The sequence below is a fragment of the Moschus berezovskii genome, chromosome X (genome assembly GCF_049115385.1).
Source record: "Moschus berezovskii isolate FMDL1 chromosome X, NW_MosBer_1.0, whole genome shotgun sequence".
NCBI lineage: Eukaryota > Metazoa > Chordata > Mammalia > Artiodactyla > Moschidae > Moschus > Moschus berezovskii.
The window spans coordinates 91,763,707-91,791,246 of record NC_142488.1 but is presented as its reverse complement, the minus strand read 5'-3'; the positions used below and the strand labels follow the sequence as shown (position 1 = coordinate 91,791,246).

The window sequence follows — 27,540 nt, the reverse complement described above, 5'->3', positions numbered from 1 at the left end:
AGTCAGTTCTTCGCATTAGGTGGCCAAAGTATTGGAGTTTCAGCTTCAGCATCATATTCCAATGAATATTCAGGACTGATTTCCTTTAGGATGGACTGGTTGGATCTCCTTGCTGTACAAGGGACTCTCAAGAGTCTTCTCCAACACTGCAGTTCAAAAATAGCCAGAATGCTTTCCCAAGTGGCTACAGCATTTTACATTCCCACCAGCAATGTATGACAGTCCTAATTTATCCACATCCTTGGTAACAGTGGTTATTATTGGGTTTTTGATTAGACATTCCAGTGGATGTGAAGTGGGTATATTATTGTAGTTTTGATTTGCATTTCTGGACAGGGAGGCCTGGCGTGCTGTGATTCATGGGGTCACAAAGAGTTGCACGACTGAGCAACTAAACTGAATAACTAAAGATGTTGAGCACCTTTTCATGTATTTACTAGCCATTAGTATATCTTCTTTGAAGAAATGCCTATTTAAATCCTTTGTCCATTTCTAAATTAGATTATTTGTCTTTTATTATTAGTTGTAAGGGCACTTTATATATACTACTTACACTCTTGAAAAGAGAAGATGGGTTGAGGGAAGGGAAAAGGGAGAAGGACATTCTTAGGAGAAGTGGCATGGAGTTGAATGCAGATGTTAACAGCAGGTTTTGCTGTTTGATTCAAGAGGAGGGTGGACGTCAGGGTTAAATGTTCTGAATTTTATTGAGAATGGGTCCTTTGTGATTATGGCCAAAATAAATAAATGCAGGACTGGTTTATTCTTTGAGGGCTGGCAACTTTTAAGACGGAGAAGGCAATGGCACCCCACTCCAGTACTCTTGCCTGGAAAATCCCATGGGAGGAACCTGGTAGGCTGCAGTCCATGGAGTCGCTAAGAGTCAGACACGACTGAGCGACTTTACTCTCACTTTTCACTTTCATGCATTGGAGGAGAAAACGGCAACCCACTCCAGTATTCTTGCCTGGAGAAGGCCAGGGACGGGAGAGCCTGGTGGGCTGCCGTCTATGGGGTCGCACAGAGTCGGACACAACTGAAGCGACTTAACAGCAGCAGCAGCAACTTTTAAGAACTATCCAAAGATTTACTCTGAGTGGTCATTCATTCTAATAAAAGCATTTCTGAAGGAAGGAAAAACATTATTTACCAGGCTATGAAAGCAAAAGATAGGGGTGCCTTGTTATAAAATGTAATGACCATATGTGTTTTATTTTCCTTTGCCACTCTAGCAATGTTTGATGCTATTGCCTGCTTCTTACTTAAGTCTCTTCTCCTATGAAAGTGACAAAGTGTTAGTCACTCAGTCATGTCCGACTCTTTGCAACCCCATGGACTGTAGCCCATCAGGCTCCTATGTCCATGGGATCCTCCAAGCAAGAATACTGGAGTAGGATGCCATGCCCTCCTCCAGGGGATCTTACCAACTCGGGGATCAATCCGGGGTCTCCTGCATTGTAGGCTGATTCTTTACCACCTGAGCCAGGGAAGCTCTCCTCCTCTCCTATCGTTTCTGGAATATCATAGCTCCCTTATTCTCCTCTCTCTGTCTTCCTTACTCTTCTCAGACCACACTTTGTCTGCCCACACTTTAACATTCAAGGCTTAACCATCACATTTACTCAGGAGAAATCTGTGGGCACTTTTACCAGTGCTTATTAAATGCACTGGTTTTAGGAGCTGGAAATGCAGCAGTAAACAAACAAAGATCTTGCACACATGGAGCTTACACTCTAAGTCAAAGAACAATAAATAGTAGCACAGTAGCAAACACACAGAGCACCTACTATTATTCCAATTACTATTCTAAGATATTAATCTAAGACACACACAGACACATTTAGTCCTCACCAAAAAATCCTGTGGTATAGATACCATTACTACTCCCATTTTACAAATAAAAAAACTGAGGCACAGAGGGGTCAAATGGTTAAGCTGGGATTTGAAACCAGACAGTATGCCTCCAGAGTCTATGTTCTTAACAAGTATTTTATATTGCTTCTCAGTTATAAATAATCACATCAAATAAGTACTAAGAGGTAGCTAAACTGGTATTTCAATTATCATTACTCACCAGTCACCTCCCTTACATCCAGGAGAACTCTAGAAATTAACTGGAGGAAGAGAAAGAGAATGTTTAAGAGGATTCATGGGAGTAGAAGGCACTATGGTTCCCCTGTTAAGTATGTTAGTCACTCAGTTGTGTCCGACTCTTTGCGACTCCATGGACTGTAGCCCACCAGACTCCTCTGTCCATGGGATTCTCCAGGCAAGAATACTGGACTGGGTTGCCATTCCCTTCCCAGGGGATCTTCCCAACCCAGGGATGGAACCCACATCTCCCACATTGAAGGCAGATTCTTTACTACCTGAGCCAGGGAAGCTCTGTTCAAGCCAAGCAAAAAGGTCTCAATTAAACCTTTCAAGAGTTGAGACTAGTATCTTAATCTCAGGTTGAAGGCTTGCTGCACTACAGAAATGTTTAGGCCTGCCTATGTAGCCACTCTGAAAGAGATGGGAATACCAGACCACCTGACCTGTCTCTTGAGAAACCTGTATGCAGGTCAGGAAGCAATAGTTAGAACTGGACATGGAACAACAGACTGGTTCCAAATAGGAAAAGGAGTACGTCAAGGTTGTATATTGTCACCCTGCTTATTTAACTTATATGCAGAGTACATCATGAGGAACGCTGGGCTGGAAGAAGCACAAGATGGAATCAAGATTGCCGGGAGAAATATCAATAACCTCAGATATGCAGATGACACCATCCTTATGGCAAAAAGTGAAGAAGAACTAAAAAGCCTCTTGATGAAAGTGAAAGAGGAGAGTAAAAAGGTTGGCTTGAAGCTCAACATTCAGAAAACAAAGATCATGGCATCTGGTCCCATCACTTCATGGGAAATAGATGGGGAAACAGTGGAAACAGTGTCAGACTTTATTTTTGGGGGCTCCAAAATCACTGCGGATGCTGATTGCAGCCATGAAATTAAAAGACGCTTACTCCTTGGAAGGAAAGTTATGACCAACCTAGACAGTATATTAAAAAGCAGAGACATTACTTCGCCCACCAAGGTCCGTCTAGTCAAGGCTATGGTTTTTCCCGTGGTCATGTATGGATGTGAGAGTTGGACTGTGAAGAAAGCTGATCGCCGAAGAATTGATGCTTTTGAACTGTGGTGCTGGAGAAGACTCTTGAGAGTCCCTTGGACTGCAAGGAGATCCAACCAGTCCATTCTAAAGGAGATCAGTCCTGGGTGTTCATTGGAAGGACTGATGCTAAAGCTGAAACTCCAATATTTTGGCCACTTCATGCAACGAGTTGACTCACTGGAAAAGACTTTGATGCTGGGAAGGATTGGGGGCGGGAGGAGATGGGGGCGACAGAGAATGAGATGGCTGGATGGCATCACCGACTTGATGGACATGAGTTTGAGTGAACTCCGGGAGTTGCTGATGGACAGGGAGGCCTGGCGTGCTGTGATTCATGGGGTCGCAAAGAGTCGGACACGACTGAGCGACTGAACTGAATGTGCAATTGTAATGTGTTACCAAATGAAAGCAGGGTAAAGGAATAGAGAGTGATGAGGTGATATTTTACATAAGTTAGTGAGGAACGCTTATCAGAGAATGTGATAAAAATGAAGTGAAGAACCAGGCCCTAGGAATATCCTCAGCCCTCATCCCTTTTCAGTATACACATTCTCCTTGGACTATCTCATCCATTTTCATGGCTTGTTACTCCTGATGACTCTTAATCTTGAATCTTTACCCTAAATTTTCTCCCAATCTTCAAGCTCATCTATTTAATGTCTACTAGATATCCCCACCTCAGTGATCACAACTCTTTCAAATTCAACTTCTCCCAAAATAAACTTCATCTTCCTTCCAAACCTCTTCTGTCCCCAGTGTTGTCCACCCTAATGAATAGCATACAAATAGCACAAACCAGAAATTGTCCCCATACCTAACTCATCCCCAGATCCCATTGTTCTCATCACATAAACAAATCTTGAAATCCTTCTCACTGCCACTACCCTAACTCAAGTCATAATCATCTCTCACTTGGACTACAATAATAACCTCCTGACTGGTCACCCTACTTTCAGTCTATCTTCTACCCTGCAGCCAAAGTAATCTTCGTTAAAGTCAAACAGGATAATGGAGAAACTCAATGGCTCTTGACAGTTCTCAGAGTTGTCTTTCATGTGGCTTAGAGGGACTTTCATGATCTGCTTTCTATTTTTTTTTTTTTAATTTTCAATCGGCTTTATTTTTATATTCTCAAAGTTTTTGTTAAAGGGTAGGCTCTCTTAGCTATTTTTAGAATGTTACTTATATTTTTAGTTGGCAGAAAATTGTTTTACAGTTTTGTGTTGGTTTCTGCCGAACAACAACATGAACCAATCAAAATTATATATATATATATATATATGGTGTTTGAGTGCTCAATCATGTCCGACTCTTTGCAACCCTATGGACTGTAGCCCGCCAGGCTCCTCTCTCCATGGGATTCTCCAGGCAAGAATACTGGAGTGGGTTGCCATTTCCTTCTCCAGGGGATCTTCAGTACCCAGGGATTGAACTGGGATCTCGTGCAACTCCTGCCTTCACAGGCGGATTCTTTTACCACTGAGCCATGTATATATCCCTTCCCTCCTGAGCCTCCTGCCTCCTATTTCTTACATGCCATCTCTTCCACCACTCCTTGTTCTTGAGTGTTCCTCTCCCAATCAACCTAAATGATCTGCACTTCCAACCAAACCCCAAATTCTCTTATGTCTCTTCCATCCTCCCTTTATCTTTGCCATGCTAATCCTTTCTCATTCTTCAGCTCACATATGATCTCTTCTGGAAAGCCTTTCCTGTACCCTACTAATATGGGTGCCTGTCCTCTGGGCTCCCACTGCCCCACAGCACCTTCTATATATCTCAGACATAGCACTCACTCCATGGCATTCTCATTGTTCAAGTGGTGGACCTTCTCATTAAAACATGAGCCCCTTGAGAGCAGAACCTATGTCTTATTAATCTCTGTATCAGTAAGACCTGAAATATAACACAGGTTCTCTTTCAAAATTCAGAGTGTTCCTCTGCCTGAATTCTTTTCTTCATTCTTCCTTGCCCTTTAAATTACCAATCATTCGTAAGATTTCATTAGCTTATCCTACAGGATGTTTGTGTGCTAAACAGCTAGCAGATTAATTTCTCCTAGGTTCTGAAAGTTGACCCTTGTCCCACAGGACATTTGGCAATATCTGGGGGTACTTTTGGTCAGCACAACTAGGGGAAGGAATGAGGTGCCACTGGCATCTAATAGATAGAGGCCAGGGATGCTTCTAAACAACCTGTAGTATACAGTGGAGTGGGCTGCCATTCCCTTCTCCAAGGGATCTTTCTAACCCAGGGATCAAACCCAGGTCTTCTGCATTGCAGGCAGGTTCTTTATTGTCTGAGCCAGCAGGAAAGCCCCCACTATACAGCACAGCCCACCCCACCCCCCAACAACAAAGAAGTATCCAGGTGAAAACATCAATAGTGTGGAGGCTAAGAAACTCCACCCAAGGGCAAGCAAAGCCCTCATCTATGGTGGAATTTCTAGCCTTGTTTTTCTTATGCTGAATTATAGAGCTGCCTATGAAATCCAGTCCTGTCTTCTGGGGTCTAAGATAATAATGAGGAGGAAAAGAAGTCATAAAGATGAAGTCCTTGTGGTCCTGGGTTTTCCTGGATGAGCAAAACCACATTTCAGTGTGTGTTAAAACTCATATTTGGGAAAATACTTTCTCTACAGGGAGATGTACCATTCTACACATGGTCCAAAGCGCTTTAAGTAGATTCAGAGAACTCTTTAGAGCTACTATTTTTGGCTTTACATGCATTATCTCTTTTAATCCTCACAAGAGCCCTATAAATTAGGCACTATTACTATCTCCACTTTACAGATGAAGAAACTGTGGCTCAGAGAAGTTAAGTAACACATTAATGATAAAGGGAGGAATAAATCCAACACCTTTCTATTACACCATGCTAGGACTGTATGCGGGTCAGGAAGCAACAGTTAGAACTGGACATGGAACAACAGACTGGTTCCAAATAGGAAAAGGAGTAGGTCAAGATTGTAACTTTGTAACTACATCCCAAGTTAATAAAGAGAACTTTGCAAGCACTCCTCTCCCCTCAACTCTCTCCAGGATTTCCGCTCCAATCTAAGCCCTCTCATTCCCCTGAAATGAACATGTAGCCTGACTTTTATACTTATCATTTTCTTTCTTTTTTAAAAAAATTATTTATTTATTTTTGACCATGCAGGATCTTCATTGTGGCTCAGGCTTTTCTCTAGTCACAGTGAGCAGGGGCTACCCTCTAGTTGTGGTATGCACACTTCCATTGTGGGAAGATTTCTTTCCTTCTACTAACCCTGGGGTTCTTCATTTCTTCCTTTTCTAGTTGCTTTAGGTGTAGAGTTAGGTTATTTATTTGACTTTTTTCTTGTTTCTTGAGGTAAGCCTGTATTGCTATGAACCTTCCCCTTAGCACTGCTTTTACAGTGTCCCAGAGGTTTTGAGTTGTTGTGTTTTCATTTTCCATCATTTCTAGGCATATTTTGATTTCTTTTTTGACTTCTTCTGTGATTTGTTGGTTATTCAGCAGCGTGTTGTTCAGCTTCCATATACTGGAATTTTTAATAGTTTTTCTCAGGACTCTACTTTAAAAAAAGGAAAAAAGAAGCTCATAGATACAGAGAACAGACTGGTGGTTATCAGAGGCAGGGGTGGGGGAGTAGGTTAAATGGGTGAAAGTAGTGATTCAATATTACAGTAATCCAAGTCTATGCCCCAACCAGTAACGCTGAAGAAGCCAAAGTTGAACAGTTCTATGAAGACCTACAAGACCTTTTAGAACTAACACCCAAAAAAGATGTCCTTTTCATTATAGGGGACTGGTGTGCAAAAGTAGGAAGTCAAGAAACACCTGGAGTAACAGGCAAATTTGGCCTTGGAGCATGGAATGAAGCAGGGCAAAGGCTAATATCGAGTTTTGCCAAGAGAACGCACTGGTCATAACAAACACCCTCTTCCAACAACACAAGAGAAGACTCTACACATGGACATCACCAGATGGTCAACACCGAAATCAGATTGATTATATTCTTTGCAGCCAAAGATGGAGAAACTCTATACAGTTAGCAACAACAAGACCAGGAGCTGACTGTGGCTCAGATCATGAACTCCTTATTGCCAAATTCAGACTTAAATTGAAGAAGGTAGGGCAAACCACTACACCATTCAGGTGAGACCTAAATCAAATCCCTTATGATTATACAGTGGAAGTGAGAAATAGATTTAAGGGACTAGATCTGATAGATAGAGTGCCTGATGAACTCTGGACGGAGGTTTGTGACATTGTACAGGAGACAGGGACCAAGACCATCCCCATGGAAAAGAAATGCAAAAAAGCAAAATGGCTGTCTGAGGAGGCCTTACAAATAGCTGTGAAAAGAAGAGAAGCGAAAAGCAAAGGAGAAAAGGAAAGATATAAGCATCTGAATGCAGAGTTCCAAAGAATAGCAAGGACAGATAAGGAAGCCTTCCTCAGCGATCAATGCAAAGAAATAGAGGAAAACAACAGAATAGGAAAGACAAGAGATCTCTTCAAAATTAGAGATACCAAGGGAACATTTCATGCAAAGATGGGCTCGATAAAGGACAGAAATGGTATGGACTTAACAGAAGCAGAAGATATTAAGAAGACGTGGCAAGAATACACAGAAGAATTGTATAAAAAAGATCTTCACGACCAAGATAATCACGATGGCGTGATCATTGACCTAGAGCCAGACATCTTGGAATGTGAAGTCAAGTGGGCCTTAGAAAGCATCACTACGAACAAAGTTGGTGGAGGTGATGGAATTCCAGTTAAGCTATTTCAAATCCTGAAAGATGATGCTGTGAAAGTGCTGCACTCAATATGCCAGCAAATTTGGAAAACTCAGCACTGGCCACAGGACAGAAAAATGTCAGTCTTCATTCCAATCCCAAAGAAAGGCAATGCCATAGAATGCTCAAACTACCACACAATTGCACTTATCTCACACGCTAGTAAAGTCATGCTCAAAATTCTCCAAGCCAGGCTTCAGCAATATGTGAACCATGAACTTCCAGATGTTCAAGCAAGTTTTAGAAAAGGCAGAGGCACCAGAGATCAAATTGCCAACATCTGCTGGATCATGGAGAAAGCAAGAGAGTTCCAGAAAAGCATCTATTTCTGCTTCATTGACTATGCCAAAGCCTTTGGCTGTGTGGATCACAATAAACTGTGGAAAATTTTGAAAGTGATGGGAATACTAGACCACTTGACCTGCCTCTTGAGAAACCTGTATGCAGATCAGGATGCAACAGTTAGAACTGGACATGGAACAACAGACTGGTTCCAAATAGGAAAAGGAGTATGTCAAGGTTGTATATTGTCACCCTGCTTATTTAACTTATATGCAGAGTACATCATGAGGAACGCTGGGCTGGAGGAAGCAAAAGCTGGAATCAAGATTGCCGGGAGAAATATCAATAACCTCAGATATGCAGATGACACCACCCTGATGGCAGAAAGTGAGGAAGAACTAAAAAGACTCTTGATGAAAGTGAAAGAGGAGAGTGAAAAGATTGGCTTGAAGCTCAACATTCAGAAAACAAAGATCATGACATCTGGTCCCATCACTTCATGGGAAATAGATGGGGAAACAGTGGAAACAGTGTCAGACTTTATTTTTTGGGCTTCAAAATCACTGCGGATGCTGATTGCAGCCATGAAATTAAAAGACGCTTACTCCTTGGAAAGAAAGTGATGACCAACCTAGATAGTATATTAAAAAGCACAGACATTACTTTGCCAACCAAGGTCCGTCTAGTCAAGGCTATGGTTTTTCCCTTGGTCATGTATGGATGTGAGAGTTGGACTGTGAAGAAAGCTGAGCGCCAAAGAATTGATGCTTTTGAACTGTGGTGCTGGAGAAGACCCTTGAGAGTCCCTTGGACTGCAAGCAGATCCAACCAGTCCATTCTAAAGGAGATCAGTCCTGGGTGTTCATTAGAAGGACTGATGCTGAAGCTGAAACTCCAATACTTTGGCCACCTCATGCGATGAGTTGACTCACTGGAAAAGACTCTGATGCTGGGAGGGATTGGGGGCGGGAGGAGACGGGGACGACAGAGAATGAGATGGCTGGATGGCATCACCGACTTGATGGACATGAGTTTGAGTGAACTCTAGGAGTTGGTGATGGACAGAGAGGCCTGGCGTGCTATGATTCACGGGGTCGCAAAGAGTCGGACACGACTGAGCGACTGAACTGAACTGAACTTTCCTCTGATGCCACCTATAGTGTAACAGAGTAGCTCTGCGGAATATTTCCCAAGCTAGGACTACTAGGGGATGCATCCATCATTCATGTGCCTGTGTACATTCCTGAGTACAATCCTGACCACTGTAAAAGCAGTGAGTCATCACCACATCAGTAAGCCACTGGCCAGTTTAATCTAGTCCACCAAGAGCTAGCACTACCAAAGAAGAAGCCCACTGTACTTCCAATCTGGGATTCCTGACCTGTGTTCTTAGAAACCCCATGCTTGCAAGCAGCACTTCCATCTATATAGTTTGGAGGCAGAGGGTATGACAAGGACTTGCTTTTAGGACTCAGGCCCCGTATGGAAGCACCCAAGAGAGAGATGCTGCTGAAGCTAGAGTTTCACCTAGTTTCCAAATGTGCTGCTGGAGCTAGCACATCACCTAGTTCCTGAATGTGTTACTAGCAAGGCTGGGTGTCTCATGACTATCAAGCTTGGGGTCTAAGTGAAAAGAAAGTGAAGTCACTCAGTCGTGTCCGACTCTTTGCGACCCTGTGGAGTGTAGCCTACCGGGCTCCTCCATCCATGGGATTCTCCAGGCAAGAGTACTGGAGTGAGTTGCCATTTCTTACTCCAGGGATCTTCCCAACCCAGGGATCGAACCCGGGTCTCTGGCATTGGAGGCAGACGCTTTAACCTCTGAGCCACCAGGGAAGCCCTAAGTAGAAGTACACAATAATAGCATGGAACACAAGTCCCTTGAAAGTCTACGATCTGATAGATTAGATTAGTAGTTCTAATTCCCATGCAGTTAAGAAATGATCAAAGAGCCTGGAAAGTCTGACCGAGAAAGGAGAGTTCAGTCCACATGCTTCACCCATTTCTGGCTGCTCCCCTCTCAGGGACGTTGAGTGCCTCTTGGCATTGACAGGTTGATATAAACCCCCAACAAGGCTCCCCTTTTGGGGGCTGCCTTCAGTCATTATGAAGCACAGAGCAGGGCTCAATATTCGCTTCATACTTGTTTCTGTACATCTCTTTCATTCTACATCCACAAAGACAGGCACACCATTGAGTTAGTAAAGGAAAAGGAAAAAAGTATATATACTAAAAGAACAGGTGAGCTAGAACTCTGAGTAGTCCTTATGCTGTCCTGAAGATCCAGGACAAGCCCTCAAGATGAGTTTATGTCAGATTCTTGATCTCTAAAGAAGATTTAGCTTTGGGACCAGGGACCAGGTTTGATCATTCCAGAGCTTTGGTGTAACAGAGTTTCATTAAAGTATAAAACGGGACAGAGAAAGCTTCTGATGCGGATCAGAAGCGGGGACTGGAGAGTGCCCCATTTGGTAGTCTTATCAAGGCCTTATATATTTTACCAGACCCAATCACCCAACATACATCTTAAATTAACAAGATTAGAAGTAAGATAGAAAGGTCTTACAGACCCACTCCCACAACATAGTCTTAAGATAACAAGATTAGTCAGAAGGTTCTTGTTAAGGAGAAACACATCCTCCAGCAAGACACATTGTTATACTGACTAAGACAAAGCAATGTAGAAAAAACATTTGTCCTTTTCCCCTCCTTGAGAGCCCCAGACCCCTTCCTCCTCCTCAGGGTCCCCAGACTTCTTATCTACCTACCTAAGAATTAGCTCTCTCACATCTCTGCTGGGGAAGATTCCACCACTCTAGGGTGTTCTTCAACAGCCTTGTCAATAAACTGATAAACTTGATGACAAAAGGGTTGATTATTTCAGGTCAGGGTAACACTGGGCAGTGGAAAAGCAAATACAGGGAATAAGGACAAGATGTTCTACACATATCTACTAGTGTCATTTCTTTTGAGGAGATATAGGGGAAAAAAAGCCTGATCCACAGAGTGGACTTGCTACCTGGGACCTTTTCCCAACTGGGACTCCAGATGTGCTGTGACACAGGACTTCCCAGTGCTGTTTAAGTCTAGATCTTGGTCAAAACCCAATTTGGTGGTGCAAGCAGTTCATCTGGAGTTGGATGCTTTCCAAGTATGTATCAACCACACTCGGAGCACTGAGAAGGAAGAGGTGATGGGGCTGTGCATAGGGCAGTTGAATGATGACTTAAGGAATGACCCCAAATTTACATATACTGGAATTGAAATCCACACAGTTGCTGAAAAGGTTGACACCATCAGAACTGTTCACATAAAGTCTGTCATCATCTTGCAACATTCTGATAAGAGGAAGGATCAAGTGGAAATTTCTCCACAGTAGCTGTCTGTGGCCTCAAGAGAGGCAGAGAGACTGGATGAACTAATGGGTCACCCAATGAGTGTTGTGGGTTGGTATCATTCCCATCTCTATACAACTGTTTGGCCTTCACATGTTGATGTCCAGGGAAGCTTCCACAAGCCTCTTATCGTTATCTCTCAGAGAGCAGAGACAATGGAAACCACAATTACAGAAAACTAACCAAACTGATCACTTGGATCACCGACATGTCTAATTCAATGAAACTATGACCCATGCCATGTAGGGCCACCGAAGACAGACTGGTCACGGTAGAAAGTTCTGACAAAATGTGATCCACTGGAGAAGGGAATGGCAAACCACTTCAGTATTCTTGCCTTGAGAACCCCATGAACATTATGAAAAGGCAAAAAGATATGACACTGAAAGATTAACTCCCCAGGTTGGTAGGTGCCCAATATACTACTGGAGAAGAGTAGAGAGATAGCTTCAGAAAGAATGAAGAGGCTGAGCCAAAGAGAAAACAATGCCCAGTTGTGGATGTGACTGGTGACGGAAGTAAAGTCTAATGCTATAAAGAACAATATTGCATAGTAACCTGGAATATTAGGTCCATGAATCAAGGTAAATCGGAAGTGATAAAATAAGAGATGGCAAGAGTGAACATCCACATTTTAGGAATCAGCAAACTAAAATGGACCAGAACGGGTGAATTTAATTCAGATAACCATTGTATCTACTACTGTGGGCAAGAATCCCTTAGAAGAAATGCACTAGCCCTCATAGTCAACAAAAGAGTCTGAAATGCAGTACCTGGGTGCAATCTCAAAAATGATCTCTGTTCGTTTCCAAGGCAAACCATTCAATATCACAATAATCCAAGTCTGTGCCCCAACCACTAATGCCAAAGAAGCTGAAATTGGACAGTTCTATGATGACCTACATGACGTCCTAGAAGTAACACCAAAAAAAGATGTCCTTTTCTTCATAGTGGACTGGAATGCAAAAGTAGAAAGTCAATAGATACCTGGAGAAACAGGCAAATTTGGCCTTGGAGTACAGAATGAAGCTAGGCAAAGGCTAACAAAGTTTTGCCAAGAGAACACACTGGTCATAGCAAACACCCTCTTCCAACAACACAAGAGAGGACTCTACACACGGACATCACCAGACGCTCAATACCAAAATCAGATTGATTATATTATTTGCAGCCAAAGATAGAAAAGCTCTATACAATCAGCAAAAACAAAACTAGGATCCAACTGTGACTCAGATCATAAACTCCTTATTGACAAATTCAGACTTAAATTGAAGAAAGTAGGGAAAAGCATTAGACCATTTAGGTATGACCTAAATCAAATACCTTATGATTATAAAGTATAAGTGACAAATAGAATCAAGATTAGATCTGATAGAGAGAGTGCCTGAAGAACAATGGACGAAGGTTCGTGACACTGTACAGGAGGCTATGATCAAAACCATCCCCAAGAAAAAGAAATGCAAAAAGGCACAATGATTGTCTGAGAAAGCCTTACAAACAGCTGAGAAAAGAAGCAAAAGGCAAAGGAGAAAAGGAAAGATAAACCCAACTGAATGCAGAGTTCCAAAGAATAGCAAGGAGAGCTAAGAAAGCCTTCCTCAGTGACCAGTGCAAAGAAATTGGGGGAAACAATAGAAAGGGAAAGACTAGAGATCTCTTCAAGAAAATTATAGATGCCAAGGAAACATTTCATGCAAAGACGGGCTCAATAAAGGACAGAAACGGTATGTACCTAGAAGAAGCAGAAGATATTAAGAAGAGGTGGCAAGAATACACAGAAGAACTGTACAAAAAAGATCTTCATGACCCACATAACAACGATGATGTGATCATTCACCTAGAGCCAGACATCCTGGAGAATGAAGTCAAGTGGGCCGTAGGAAGCATCAGTATGAACAAAGCTAGTGGAGGTGATGGCATTCCAGCTGAGCTGTTTCATATCCTAAAAGATGATGCTGTAAAAGTGCTTCACTCAATGTGCCAGCAAATTTGGAAAACTTAGCAGTTGCCACAGAACTGGAAAACATCAGTTTTCATTCCAATCCCAAAGAAAGGCAATACCAAAGAATGTTCAAACTACCACACAATTGCATGCACCTCACACGCTAGCAAAGTAATGCTCAAAATTCTCCAAGTGAGGCTTCAACAGTATGTGAACCATGAACTTCCAGATGTTCAAGCTGGATTTAGAAAAGGCAGAGGAACTGGAGATCAAATTGCCAACACCTGTTGGATCACTGAAAAAGAAAGAAAGTTCCAAAAAAACATCTGCTTTATTGACTACACCAAAGCCTTTGACTGTGTGGATCACAACAAATTGTAGAACGTTCTTAAAGAGATAGGAATACCAGAGCACCTTACCTGTCTCCTGAGAAATCTGTATTCAGGTGAAGAAGCAAATGAGATCCAGATATGGAACAACGGACTTGTTCCTTATTGGGAAAGGAGCACATCAAGGCTGTATACTGTCATCTTGCTTATTTACCTTACATGCAGAGTATATCATGCAAAATGCTGGACTGGATGAAGCAGAAGCTGGAATCAAGACTACAGGTAGAAATATCAATAACCTCAGATATGCAGATGACACCACCCTATGACAGAAAGCAAAGAGGAACTACAAACCCTCTCGATGAAAGTGAAGGAGTAGAGTGAAAAAGCTGGCTTAAAACTCAACATTCAAAAAAGTAAGATCATGGCATCCGGTCCCATCACTTCATGGCTAATAGAAGGGGAAACAACAGAAACAGTGACAGACTTTATTTTGGGGGGCTCCAAAATCACTGCAGATGGTGACTGCAGCCATGAAATTCAGATGTTTGCTCTTTGGAAGAAAAGGTATGACGAACCTAGATAGCATATTAAAAAGCAGAGACATTTACTGACAATGGTCCATCTAGTTAAAGCAATGGTTTTTCCAGTAGTCGTGTATAGATGTGAGAGTTGGACCATAAAGAAAGCTCAATAGTGAAGAATTAATGCTTTTGAACTGTGATGCTGGAGAAGACTCTTGAGAGTCCCTTGGACAGCAAGGAAATCAAACTAGTCCATCCTAAAGGAAATCAGTCCTGAATATTCATTGGGAGGACTGATGCTGAAGCTGAAGGTCCAATGCTTAGGACACCTGATGCGAAGAACTGACCCACTGAAAAAGCCCCTAATGCTGGGAAAGACTGAAGACAGGAGGAGAGTGGGACGACAAAGGAGGAGAGAGGGACAACAGAGGATGACATGGTTAGACGGCATCACCAACTCGATGGACAAGAGTTTGAGCAAGTTCCAGGAGTTGGTGTTGGACAGGGAAGCCTGGTGTGCTGCAGTCCATGGAGTTGCAAAAAGTTGGACGCAACTGAGCAACTGAACTGAACCTAACTGAGGAATCAAATGGCAGGAATTTTTGGCTCTTCACATTCTGAGGGAAAACAAAATGACCTTGCAATCTAGATAATAAGCTCTAGTTCCGAAGAGTGAAATCACTACCCGCAATTAGACTAGATTCTGCCCTGTGGGAACACATTTGTGTTCTGCAGTCAATTTGGGATTAACCTTTTCAGGGCCACTGCAGAATTAACTAGTTCTTAACTTTTCTCTCTGGGTTGCCTTAGGCTCTAGAGGGTTCCATGTATTGCAAAGGAGCTTTGTGCACGGCAGCCAGCTGTGGAACTGTGGCTTATTTACCCATGGTTCTGGCTTAGATTCCTCTGAGTGTGAGAAGTGGAGAAGGTAGCCCCTCCCAGAGAGCACACAAGCCCAGCCCAGCACAGCAGGACTTAATGCGGGTGAAGTCCATCCAGGGCATCAAATATGACAGTCCAGAAAGGGGTTAAACTACAGAACCCCCCCAGATCTGCTTCCTCCACTGTGCTCCTCTTTTCTTCAATTGCTCCTGCTTTATACACCCTACTAGAAATGGGGTAGTTGTGAAAATTCCAAAAGTCCAATAATTCAGGCTGGCACTGCTTCAGGAATGGTGGATTTTTTTAAAAAAGAAGTGTACAACTTAGTTCAAAAGGATATTCATCAAAATGTTAATAGTGGTTATTCCTGTGGAGTGTTGATTATTTTGGAAAGCACTATCATTTTAACAATATTAAGCCCTATCATATTAACACAAAATTAACCATAATTACTCCACCCCTTGTCAGCTTGGTACTCATACATATCACTGTAAACCATACTTAATCTCCAAATAAGACAATAACAAGGTCATAGTTCCACTGACAGGATACAGCTATCCTATATACAACTGAAAATGCACTAATCCCTTCCCCAGAAGAGGGGGTAGAGTCCTTGAATGATGCTTACTCTTCTGATATTCTGTAACTTAAATACTATGATGTAAAATTAGCAATACTTAACTACTGACATAAAGTCAATACAATTTATCTTGTATGATAAGAGTATAAGAAAGGGGAAAAGAGATATTTGCTAATTTATGTATAGTCCATGGAATTCTCCAGGCCAGAATACTGGAGTGGGTAGCCTTTCCCTTCTCCAGGGGATTTTCCTAACCCAGGGATCGAACCCAGGTCTCCCACATTGCAGACAGATTCTTTACCAGCTGAGCCACAAGGGAAGCCCAAAAATACTGGAGTGGGTAGCCTATCCCTTCTCCAGCAGATCTTCCTGACCCAGGAATCAAACTGGGGTCTCCTGCATTGCAGGCAGATTCTTCACCAACTGAGCTTTGAGGGAAGCGTATGTACACACACAAACATATGTATAACAAAATAAAAAGGAAATACTTATGACAATTATAGTCCTCATCTCTGTAACTGGCTGTCTGGTTGTAGGTGGCATTTATAACTACCTTCTTCTACTACCCATCCTGTATTCCCTTTGCCTTCAGCAATCACCTCAGCTGGTCATTGCTCTTTAGCTGGCGGAGTAAGCTTAAATTTCAATCCTTAAGGGTCTGGATCATTAGTAGTCTTCCCTGGGTTGGTTTGTGGCAGTTTTCCATTAACTTTGACCACAGGCATGGTAATACTAAGAGATGACCTAAGGCACCTCCTGTATTCCAGACATATTATTCCTCACTTCCACTATGTAGTAGTAGTTCAATTTCCCCTTGATAGTCAGGATCAATCACCCCAGGTAACACCATAACTCCTTTATTTGCCTGTTGATTCAGAGGCATGAGGAGACCAAACTGACTAGGTAGCAGTCTTAACTTCCACTCCAATGGAATCATTGTTCAGTTCAGTTCAGTCGCTCAGTAGTGACCAACTCTTTGCAACCCCATGAATCACAGCACGCCAGGCCTCCCTGTCCATCACCAACTCCCGGAGTTCACTCAAACTCATGTCCATCGAGTTGGTGATGCCATCCAGCCATCTCATCCTCTGTCGTCCCCATCTCCTCCCGCCCCCAATCCTTCCCAGCATCAGAGTCTTTTCCAGTGAGCCAACTCTTCACATGAGGTGGCCGAAGTATTGGAGTTTCAGCTTTAGTATCAGTCCTTCCAATGAACACCCAGGATCGATCTCCTTTAGAATGGACCGGTTGGATCTCCTTGCGGTACAAGGGACTCTCAAGAGTCTTCTCCAGCACCACAGTTCAAAAGCATCAGTTCTTCTAATAGAAGCGTTCCTCACTCTGGCACTAAGACCTCTATGCCAGCAGAGGATAAAAGTCATGAGAACAGGAAGCGAGTGGGTTATTACAGGTAACAGTGAGTAGTGCGCTTTCATTTCTGCCCCTTGATTCCTGGACCTATAAATCCTGCCTACTGGAGAAACAGCACCATATATTGGATACTAATTCAGAGAATATACAGTTTTCTAAAGAACCTTGCCCCAGCCCTGCAAAGTACTGCCCACCTAGCTGGTGTTGTAACTAAATCTTCAAAAGGTCATTCAACTGTTCTATTAAGCAAGCTGCTTTAGAATAGTGGCAGATATAGTACATGCATGCATGCTAAGTCACTTCAGTCATGTCCAAATGTGTGCAACTCTATGGACTATAGCCTGCCAGGCTCCTTTGTCCATAAGATTCCCCAGGCAAGAATATTGGAATGGGTTGCCATGCCCTCCTCCAGGGGATCTTCCTGATCCAGGGATCGAACCTGTGTCTCTTATGTCTCCTGCACTGGCAGGCAGGTTCTTCACCACTAGCGCCATTTGGGAAACTTGGGGGATATGGTAAGACCACTGAATTCCATGAGCTTGGGCCCATTGTCACACTTCTTTTATTGTAAACATTGTTCCTTGATCAGAAGCAATACTCTGTGAAATACCTAAGGCATTCTATAAGTCTACAGATGGTAGTTTTGGAAAACACACTGCATGCAGGGAAGGCAAATCTATACCCAGAGTAAGTGTCTATTCCAATGAAGACAAATGCTGCCCCTTCCATGATGGGAGCAGTCCAACGTAATCAACCTGCCATCAATCAGTAGCTAGCTAATCATGCTAGAGAATGGTGCTGTATCAGGGGCCCAATGTTGGTCTCCACTGCTGGTAGACTGGGGACTCAGCAGTGGCTGCAGCCAGGTCAGCCTTGGTGAGTGGAAATCCATATTGCTGAGCCCACATGTAACCACTATCCTTGTCACCAAGGCCACTTTGTTCATGAACCTATGACATGAATATAGGCATGGGCAATGACAGAGATGGGCTGGGGAAAGATGCTGAATGGTAACCACAGAATGGGTCATTCAATCCACTTGATTATTAAAATCCTCCTCTTCTGAGGTAACATTTTGGTGAATATTCACACGCAACACAAATATTTTCACATCTTTTTCCCATTAAGAGAAGTCTATCTACAAACCTCTTCCCTAAGTTTCTTTGTCACCAATTTTCAACTATGCTCCTTCCAAGTCCCTGACCATTCATTCAAACCATTGGCTAACAGCCCATGAATTGAAGAAAAAGATCATTTGCTAGATAAATAGTTGTATACCAGATTCCAGGTGATGTGTTAATTTGCTCAAGCAATGAAACTATATTTGGTACAGCATCTACAACTGGAGTTACTGATTAAGCTTTTAATAATCCACTGTCATTCTCCAAGATCCATCTGTCTTCTGCACAGGCCAAATAGAATGGAAGGGGGATATGGAGGAAATCACAACCTCTGCATCTTTCAAGTCCTTGATGGTAGAACTAATCTGCAATCTCTCCAGAAATGTGGTATTATTTTTACTATTACTTTTGTAGGTAGAGGCAGTTCATTATAATGACTTCCACTTGGCCTTTACCACCACGAATAGCCCACACTGCACAGATCAAGGAATGAATGTACTGGTTGTTCCAGCTGCTATGTATGTCTATTCTAATTATGCTTTCTGGAATGGAGGAAATATTAATAACCACAGGATGGATTTGGGAAGCTACTGAGCTCATTGTGAGATAGACCTAAACTAAAACATCATTGATCAACTGACCTCAATAAACCTCTACTCTGACTGGAGGGCCAGTGGTGCTTCAGGTCTCCTAGAATCCGTGTTAGCTCAGATCCAGTGGCCAGTAGCCCCTGAAAGGTCTGATTATTTCCCTTTTCTCAATGTACAGTTACTCTGATAAAAGGCTGCAGGTCTCTTTGGGAGAAATATTAACAGCATAAATTTTCAGTAGTGTACTGAGATCCTTCTTCAAGCTTCTTTCGTGAAGTTCCAGAGTTAATCCAGAACAAGATGTATTGTCATTTTCGAAAGATTACCATGCTAGTTTTCTATAACTTAAAACATCCAGTAAGAAATGTGCCAAAGAAGTAAGACCACACGCATCTCAAGAAAGTCTTCGTTTCTAATCATAAACTTATCAAGATTCTACCAAGAGATAGCAATCAGGGCAAAGGAAATCTGTCTTCAATAACACAGTTAAGATTGTATATAAGAAATTAAAAAAGCAAAAACAATAAAACAACATTGTAAACCAACTATGTGCTGTGCTTAGTCGCTCAGTCATGCCCAACTCTTTCCAACCCCATGGACTGCAGCACACCAGGCTCTTCTCTCCTCCACTGTCTCCCAGAGTTTGCTCAGATTCATGCCCATTGAGTTGGTGATGCTCTCTACAGAGGAGGTAATTGAGAGGATGTGAGTGCTGGTTGACCTACGACCCGGCCCAGGCAATCAGAGGCTCCTTACCCGCCTCTGCTGTCACTGGGATGTACGTTCTATTCATGTGTTGCTGAGACTATCTGGACTATGTATGTGACTGACCCCCCCACTAAGGCCTCTATATAAATTTAAGATTCAGGTGGTAGATGCAGAGAACGACTCATCTTGCAACCACCCAAGACAAGCCTCATATATAAGTTCCTTTGCTTATTAAAACCACAACCTACCAATCTGGAGTGCGCTGCCTCTTTCTTTGGTCTCTCCTTGCCCTCTGTTATATGTGGACTGGTTTTGAATTCCAGCCAGAGAACTCCTAAGAACTGCAAACCAACAGTTGGCAAGCCAGCCAGAAGCCTGAAGGGTCTTGGGAAAGTAGTATACATAGGGGAAATCCCAAGTTAGCCAGTGGTGTCTCTGTGGACAGAGGTAGTGCAGGGTTAGATGCCTGTGGACTGCTACATGACTACAGGGACACCCCCACAAATGCTAGCTGGTTTAATGTGTTTGAGGAATCACATACAGGACTCTGCAGCAAAGAAAGGAAACAAACGGCTGCAACAGTAGGCCAGTCTCTACTGTGGGCACTTCATCTGGCCACTGATGGGCAATAAGAAGCTGAAGCTCATGTTATACACTTGGAAGAAGAGCTGAGGGTGGAGAAGGATGGGTGATTGTTCAGTACTCTGCAAGCTTTACAGCAGAGCAGGATAAGTTGGAGACAATAGCTGCCCATTTTGCAAAACTAGGAGAGCACAAGCTGCTGCAGATAAAGTTCTGATACAAAGCCTGAGACACTAAGACGTGGAATCCTTGGGAAAGTGAGGAGAACAAAGGGAGACGTGTTGCAGTGATTGACAAGGAAACAGACAAAACACCCTACACCATCAAACCCCTAATACAAATGAAAAATTCAGACAGTAATCACCAGATTTCTGATAATAGAGAAATATACCCCAAAACTTCTAAGAGAAAAACTTGCTTTTTTTCTCTGTCCATTGTAATTGTAAATCTCATAATGTCTTTGAAATGTAAATACCCCAGCAGCTAACTAAAATACTGCCCAGGATTGTTTGAGACTGAAGGGGGGAAAAGGTGACAGAAAGAGGCTTTTTAAAACAGACACTGCTATAAGAGCTCCCGTGCCCAAAATCTAGTCCATAGCCTCTATATGATTATTGTTGTTGTTGTTGTTCAGTAGCTAAGTTGTGCCCAACTCTTTGCAACCCCACAGACTGCAGCCATCAGGCTTCCCTTTCTTCAACTATCTCCTGGAGTTTGCTCAAACTCCTTTCCATTGAGTCAGTGATGCCATCCAACCATCTCATCCTCTGTTGCCCCCTTTTCCTACTGCCCTCAATCTTTCCCAGCATCAGGGTCTTTTCCAATGAATCATCTTTGCATCAGGTGGCCAAAGTATTGGAGCTTCAGCTTCAGCATCAGTCCTTAAAATGAACATTCAGGGTTGATTTCCTTTAGGATTAACTAGCTTGATCTTGCAATCCAAGGGGCTCTCAAGTCTTCAACACCACAATTTGAAAATGTCAATTCCTTGGCACTCAGCCCTATTTAGGGTCCAACTCTCACATCCATATATGACTACTGGGAAAACCATAGCTTTGACTATACGGACCTTTGTCGGCAAAGTATGTCTTTGCTTTTTAATACCCTGTCTAGGTTTATAGCTTTCCTTCCAAGGAGCAAGCACCTTTTAATTCCATGGCTGCAGTTGTCATCTGCAGTGATAATGGAGCCCAAGAAAATAGTCTGTCATGGCTTCCACTTTTTCCTCTATTTTCCATGAAGTGATAAGACTGGATGCCATGATCTCAGTTTTTTGAATGTTGAGTTTTAAGCCAGCTTTTTCACCCTCCTCTTTCACTTTCATCAAGAGGTTCTTTAGTTCCTTTTCACTTCCTGCCATTAGAGTGATATCATCTGCATATATGAGGTTGCTAATATTCCTCCCAGCAATCTAGATTCAAGCTTGTAATTCATCCAGTCCAGCATTTCACATGATGTACTCTGCATATAAGTTAAATAAACAGGGTGACAATATACAGCCTTGACAAACTCCTTTCCCAATTTGGAACCAGTCAGTTGTTCCACATAAGGTTCAAGCTCTTGTTTCTTGACCTGCATACCGGTTTCTCAGGAGACAGGTAAGGTGGTCTGGTATTCCCATCTCTTTAAGAATGTTCCCAGTTTGTTGTGATCCACACAATCAAAGATTTTTGTGCAGTCAATGAACCAGAAGTAGATGTTTTTCCGGAAATCCCTTGTTTTCTCTATGATCCAACAAATGTTGACAATTTGATCTCTGGTTCCTCTGCCTTTTCTAAATCCAGCTGGTACATCTGGAAGTTCTCAGTTCATGTACTGCTGAAACCTAGGCTGAAAGATTTTGAACATAGCTTACTAGACTGTGAAACGAGTGTAATTGTTTGGTAGTTTGAACAATTTGCCTCATCTTCCGGTGTCATATCTTTTTGTCTTTTCATACTGTTCATGGGGTTCCTGTGGCAAGAATACTGGAGTGGTTTGCCATTCCCTCCTCCAGTGGAACACATTTTGTCAGAACTCTCCATTATGACCCATCCGTCTTACGTGGCCCTGCACCCAAGCTCATAGCTTCACTGAATTAAGCAAGCCCCTTCCACCGTGACAAGGCTGTGATCCATGAAAGGGATATTATTACTGGTCAAGAGAAAATACAAATCTTAAAAGTTCTCTCCACATATATTAGAAACATGGCCATTTGAATGGTTAGTCTCAACTTGTTTTGTCTACCAAAGACACATTTGAATTCTACTATTATTTATAAGGGCTTCCCAGGAAGTACTAGCAATAAAGAATCTTCCTGAGAATGCAGGAGACATGGGTTCAATCCCTGGGTCAGGAAGATTCCCTGGAGTAGGAAATGACAACGCACTCAAATATTCTTGCCTGGGAACTTCCATGAACAGAGGAGCCTGGTGGGCTATAGTCCATAGGGTCCCAAAGAGTCAGAAATGACTGAAGCAACTTAGCATGCATGCATTATTTGTAAACTAGTGAGTTTTGTATTGTTGTACCTGATTCATGGCTAAGATTTTGGAATGGAACCTATATATGGTCTCTATTTGTGTCTGTCTGCATGCTTTTATATGTCTATATTTACATATAAATGATACTTTTCTACATCTGAATAATATTGTCAAAATTAATTTATAAAAGAGCTCTATTTAATTGGCTTAAAGAAAAAAGCTTTAATACCAATAGTGTACATGCTGCTAAGTCACTTCAGTCGTGTCCGACTCTGTGCAACCCATAGACGGCAGCCCACCAGGCTCCCCCGTCCCTGGGATTCTCCAGGCAAGAACACTGGAGTGGGTTGCCATTTCCTTCTCTGGTGCAAGAAAGTGAAAAGTGAAAGGAAACCATTCAGTCGTGTCCAACTCCAAGCGACCCCATGGACTGCAGCCTACCAGGCTCCTCCCATGGGATTCTCCAGGCAAGCGTACTGCAGTGGGCTGCCATTCCCTTCTCCAAAGAGATCTCTAGTCTTTCCATTCTATTGTTTTCCTCTATTTCTTTGCACTGATCGCAAGGAAGGCTTTCTTATCTCTCCTTGCTATTGGCTGGAACTCTGCATTCAGATGCTTATATCTTTCCTTTTCTCCTTTGCTTTTTGATTCCCATCTTTTCACAGCTATTTGTAAGGCCTCCTCAGACAGCCATTTTGCTTTTTTGCATTTCTTTTCTTGGGGATGGTCTAGATTCCTGTCTCCTGTACAATGTCAGTTGTACATTGGAGACGACTGTACTGCATCCTGTACTTGGCAATTTAGACAGTTCAAAATGGTGTGGGAAACTCAGGAATGAGCAATCTTGTTTCTATCAAAAGCCACAAAACTTGGGGAAAAGACAGGCATCAAGTTAAGAACTTTAGAAACATTTAATGTGTGTGTTTATGTAGAAACGCACGTTTTGTAAAGTAAGAGAAACAAACATACTAACATATTAACAAGGATCTTTTCTCCAATTTAATAAATGGACATTCACCCGATTTATTTGAACATGTTCCAACTTCAATCCAAGTATTGAGGAGGAATTCTCTATACACAATGAAAGAACACCCAACTTGTTGACTGTGAACAATAATAGGCAAAGTTGAAATAACCCACGTTCTGCAATTTCTCTCCTGGCACCCTTAGCTCAATACCATATATTATTTCATTCAAAGCACTCATTTTGATTTCCCCAAACGTCAGTATAGGAATGAACCTGAGGCAGGTTTGAAGCCTGGGTCTGCTGAACAATGCTATTACCTAGGAAATGTCTTTCAACTCATCCAGTCCCACAAAGAACACTCAAGAATGTTCTGGGGTTACCTGTTCCAATTACTTGCTCCCACTAAAAGCTGGCGAGCTGATCCAAAGGTCCTGGGTCAGAGAAAGGAGGGTGTCATCAGCAGACAAGTCCTTGTAAGGATCTAAGAATCCTTACTTCTATTTGCAAGTGTGCTGTGTTGATTGCTGAAATTCCATATCCTTGCTATTACAGAAACTTTACACTCTCAGACTGTCAGGAGACTCTATCAGTGGCATCCCTATCCTGATATGACAACCAAGCCAACTATCCCCAACATCACTTCATATCACCAAAGCTAACTCTTTCTCATCTAGGTGCTCTCCCTAGAATGAGTGAAATTCAAAAAGATGCAGTCTCACTGCCAACAAAATGTCTAGCCTATATGGGCATGTTTGAAGAGAGGACAGAGACAGCTCACCATGCCACCATTATGAAAGCCCCAGGAGCCCACAATGAGAGATGCAAATTCATGTGAAACAAATAGATCGTCTTTCTCGGACTTTCGTTCTAGGGTCACTTACAAATGAAATTTGGAATAGAAGTAACACTTGTGGATCATCTATTCGGCGTCATGCATTGTGCTAGCTACTTAAATCTCTCATTTAATCCTAATAGCCGTTCAAAGTATTTTTGTTATCAGTGCCTTTTCACAAATGATTTTCACAAAGATGCTGAAGTGAAGTCAAGTGACTCAGTCGTGTCCGACTCTTTGCGACCCCATGGACTGTAGCCTACCGGGCTCCTCCGTCCATGGGATTTTCCAGGCAAGAGTACTGGAGTGGGTTGCCGTTTCCTTCTCCAGATCACAGAGATGTTAGGTGACTTAATTTCAAAGTCTGAAAGCTACTACGTGAAAGAGGCAAAAGTTAAACCCAAATCAGCACATAAATCTTTATGACTTATTTCTTACAACCCTATTTGCTGTCCAAAGGAGTCATACTGACTTAAAATGATACCAGAACCAAAGATATTCCTCCTTCATTTTTTTGGTGAGAAAACTGGGTAGTTTTAATACCCGGCAGGGACTAACATGCCTGGAACCAAATTCCTATATGAAACCAATACCCATTTCCATATACCCAATCTCACAGTCTATAACAAATCTCTCTTTACCAGTTAGACTGTGTGTAGTCAGTGGAATGAAGAAAAAGTTTCCTTGAACTATTGCTTTGTTCTTGATAAGATTATGAAAGGTATTTTTTACCTTTTAAGTAATCTGCCTAGAAAACAAAGACTCTGTTTCATCACAATAATTTCTGTGCTTCACACTGTCTTTATCAGTTCTTTCATTACTTAAGAAAACTGTTGATTAAAGGAGCTAAGTTTTTTTAAAAGTTTGTCTATTTATTTTGGCTGTGGTGGGTCTTCATTGGTTTTGTTTTTTTGCATGGGCTTTCTCTAGTTTTGATGATTGGGGGCTCCTCTTCATTGGGGTGCACAGGTTTCTCATTGTGGTGGCTTCTCTTGTTGCAGGGCACAGGCTCTAGGCTGAGGGCTCCAGTAATTGCAGCATGTGGGCTCAGTACTTGTGGTGCACAGGCTTAGTTGCTCAGCGGCAGGTGTAATCTTCCTGGATTACAAACCTGTGTCTCCTGAATTGGCAGGTAGACTCTCATCCACTGTGAGACCAGGGAATTCCAAGAGCTAAGACTTTTGATAACAGTGTAACTTAGAATGTATATTGCAAGGATGGGGAAGAGGTGAGGAGTCTTGAATTGCCCAGGTCTAGCGCATGCGCCAACCAGTGGTCATGTCCTCTCAAAGACCTCCTTCAACAAAAATTACAGTTATTTTAAAACTGATGTTATTGAAATAACCAAATTCTGTTGTCAATTGCATTATAATGAACTCTCATCAGATGTTTAACCTTGGCATTTTCAAAGTCTTTTTCCATTTAGAGACAGTTATTTTCTTCACTCTGATACTTTTGTAAAGATATTTCTGCAAAAGTGTTTCCTATTCAAGGAAATACATAGAAAAAGGCTAACAAGTACGGGCTTCTGATAAACAAGATTATACCACTGAACTGAGTAAGAATTTACAGAACTCTAAGGAAAAAACGTCTATGAAGACATACAAGACCTTTTAGAACTAACACCCCAAAAAGATGTTCTTTTCATTATACAAGATTGGAATGCAAAAGTAGAAAGTCAAGAAATACCTGGAATAAGAGGCAAATTTGGGCTTGGAGTACAGAATGAAGTAGGGCAAAGGCTAATAGAGTTTAGCCAAGACAATGCACTGGTCACAGCAAACACCCTCTTCCAAAAACTCAAGAGAAGACTCTACACATGGACAAAACAAGATGGCCAACACCAAAATCAGATTGATTATATTCTTTGCAGCCAAAGATGGAGAAGCTCTATACACTCAGCAAAAACAAGACTAGGAGTTGACTGTGGCTCAGATCACGAACTCATGATTGCCAAATTCAGAATTAAATTGAAGAAAGCAGGGAAAACCACTAGACCATTCAGGTATGACCTAAATCAAATCCCTTATGATTATACAGTGGAAGTGAGAAATAGATTTAAGGGACTAGACCTGAAAAACAAAGTACCTGATGAACTATGGACGGAGGTTCGTGACTCTGTACAGGAGACAGGGATCAGGACCATACCCCAAGAAAAGAAATACAAAAGGGCAAAAGGGCTGTCTTAGGAGGCCTTATAAATAGCTGTGAAAAGAAGGGAAGTGAAAAGCAAAGTAGAAAAGGAAAGATATAACCATCTGAATGCAGAGTTCCAAAGAATAGCAAGGAGAGATAAGAAAGCCTTCCTCAGCAATTAGTGCAAAGAAATAGAGGAAAACAATAGAATGGGAAAGACTAGAGATCTCTTCAAGAAAATTAGAGATACCAAGGGAACATTTCACACAAAGATGAGCTCAATAAAGTACAGAAATGTTATGGACCTAACAGAAGCAGAAGATATTAAGAAGAGGTGGCAAGAATACACAGAAGAACTATACAAAAAAGATCTTCACAACACAGATAATCACGATGGTGTGAGCACTCACCTAGAGCCAGACATCCTGGAATGTGAAGTCAAGTGGGCCTTAGGAAGCATCACGACGAGCAAAGCTAATGGAGGTGATGGAATCCCAGTTGAGCTATTTCAAATCCTAAAAGATGATGGTGTTAAAGTGTTCACTCAATATGTCAGCAAATTTGGAAAACTCAGCAGTGGCCACAGGACTGGAAAAGGTCAGTTTTCATTCCAATCCCAAAGAAAGGCAATGCCAAAGAATGCTCAAACTACCACACAATTGCACTCATCTCACAAGCTAGTACAGTCATGTTCAAAATTCTCCAAGCCAGGCTTCAGCAATACGTGAACCATGAACTTCGAAATGTTCAAGCTGGTTTAAGGAAAGGCAGAGGAACCAGAGATCAAATTGCCATCTGCTAGATCATCGAAAAAGCAAGAGAGTTCCAGAAAAACATCTACTTCTGTTTTATTGACTATGCCAAAGCGTTTGACTGTGTGGATCACAATAAACTCTG

At 42.2% G+C, this 27,540-nt stretch overlaps 1 protein-coding gene and 3 pseudogenes across 3 annotated transcripts in view; all 4 read right to left on the bottom strand.

Annotated features, from left to right (window-relative positions):
• The window catches only part of SYTL4 (synaptotagmin like 4), a 125,060-nt gene that overhangs the window by 73,458 nt on the left and 24,062 nt on the right, over nt 1–27,540 (bottom strand). The window lies entirely within an intron of this gene.
• On the bottom strand, nt 16,372–17,607 carry LOC148773378 (uncharacterized; annotated as a pseudogene).
• Nucleotides 17,537–18,466, bottom strand: LOC148773377 (uncharacterized; annotated as a pseudogene).
• Nucleotides 17,760–24,464, bottom strand: LOC148773376 (uncharacterized; annotated as a pseudogene).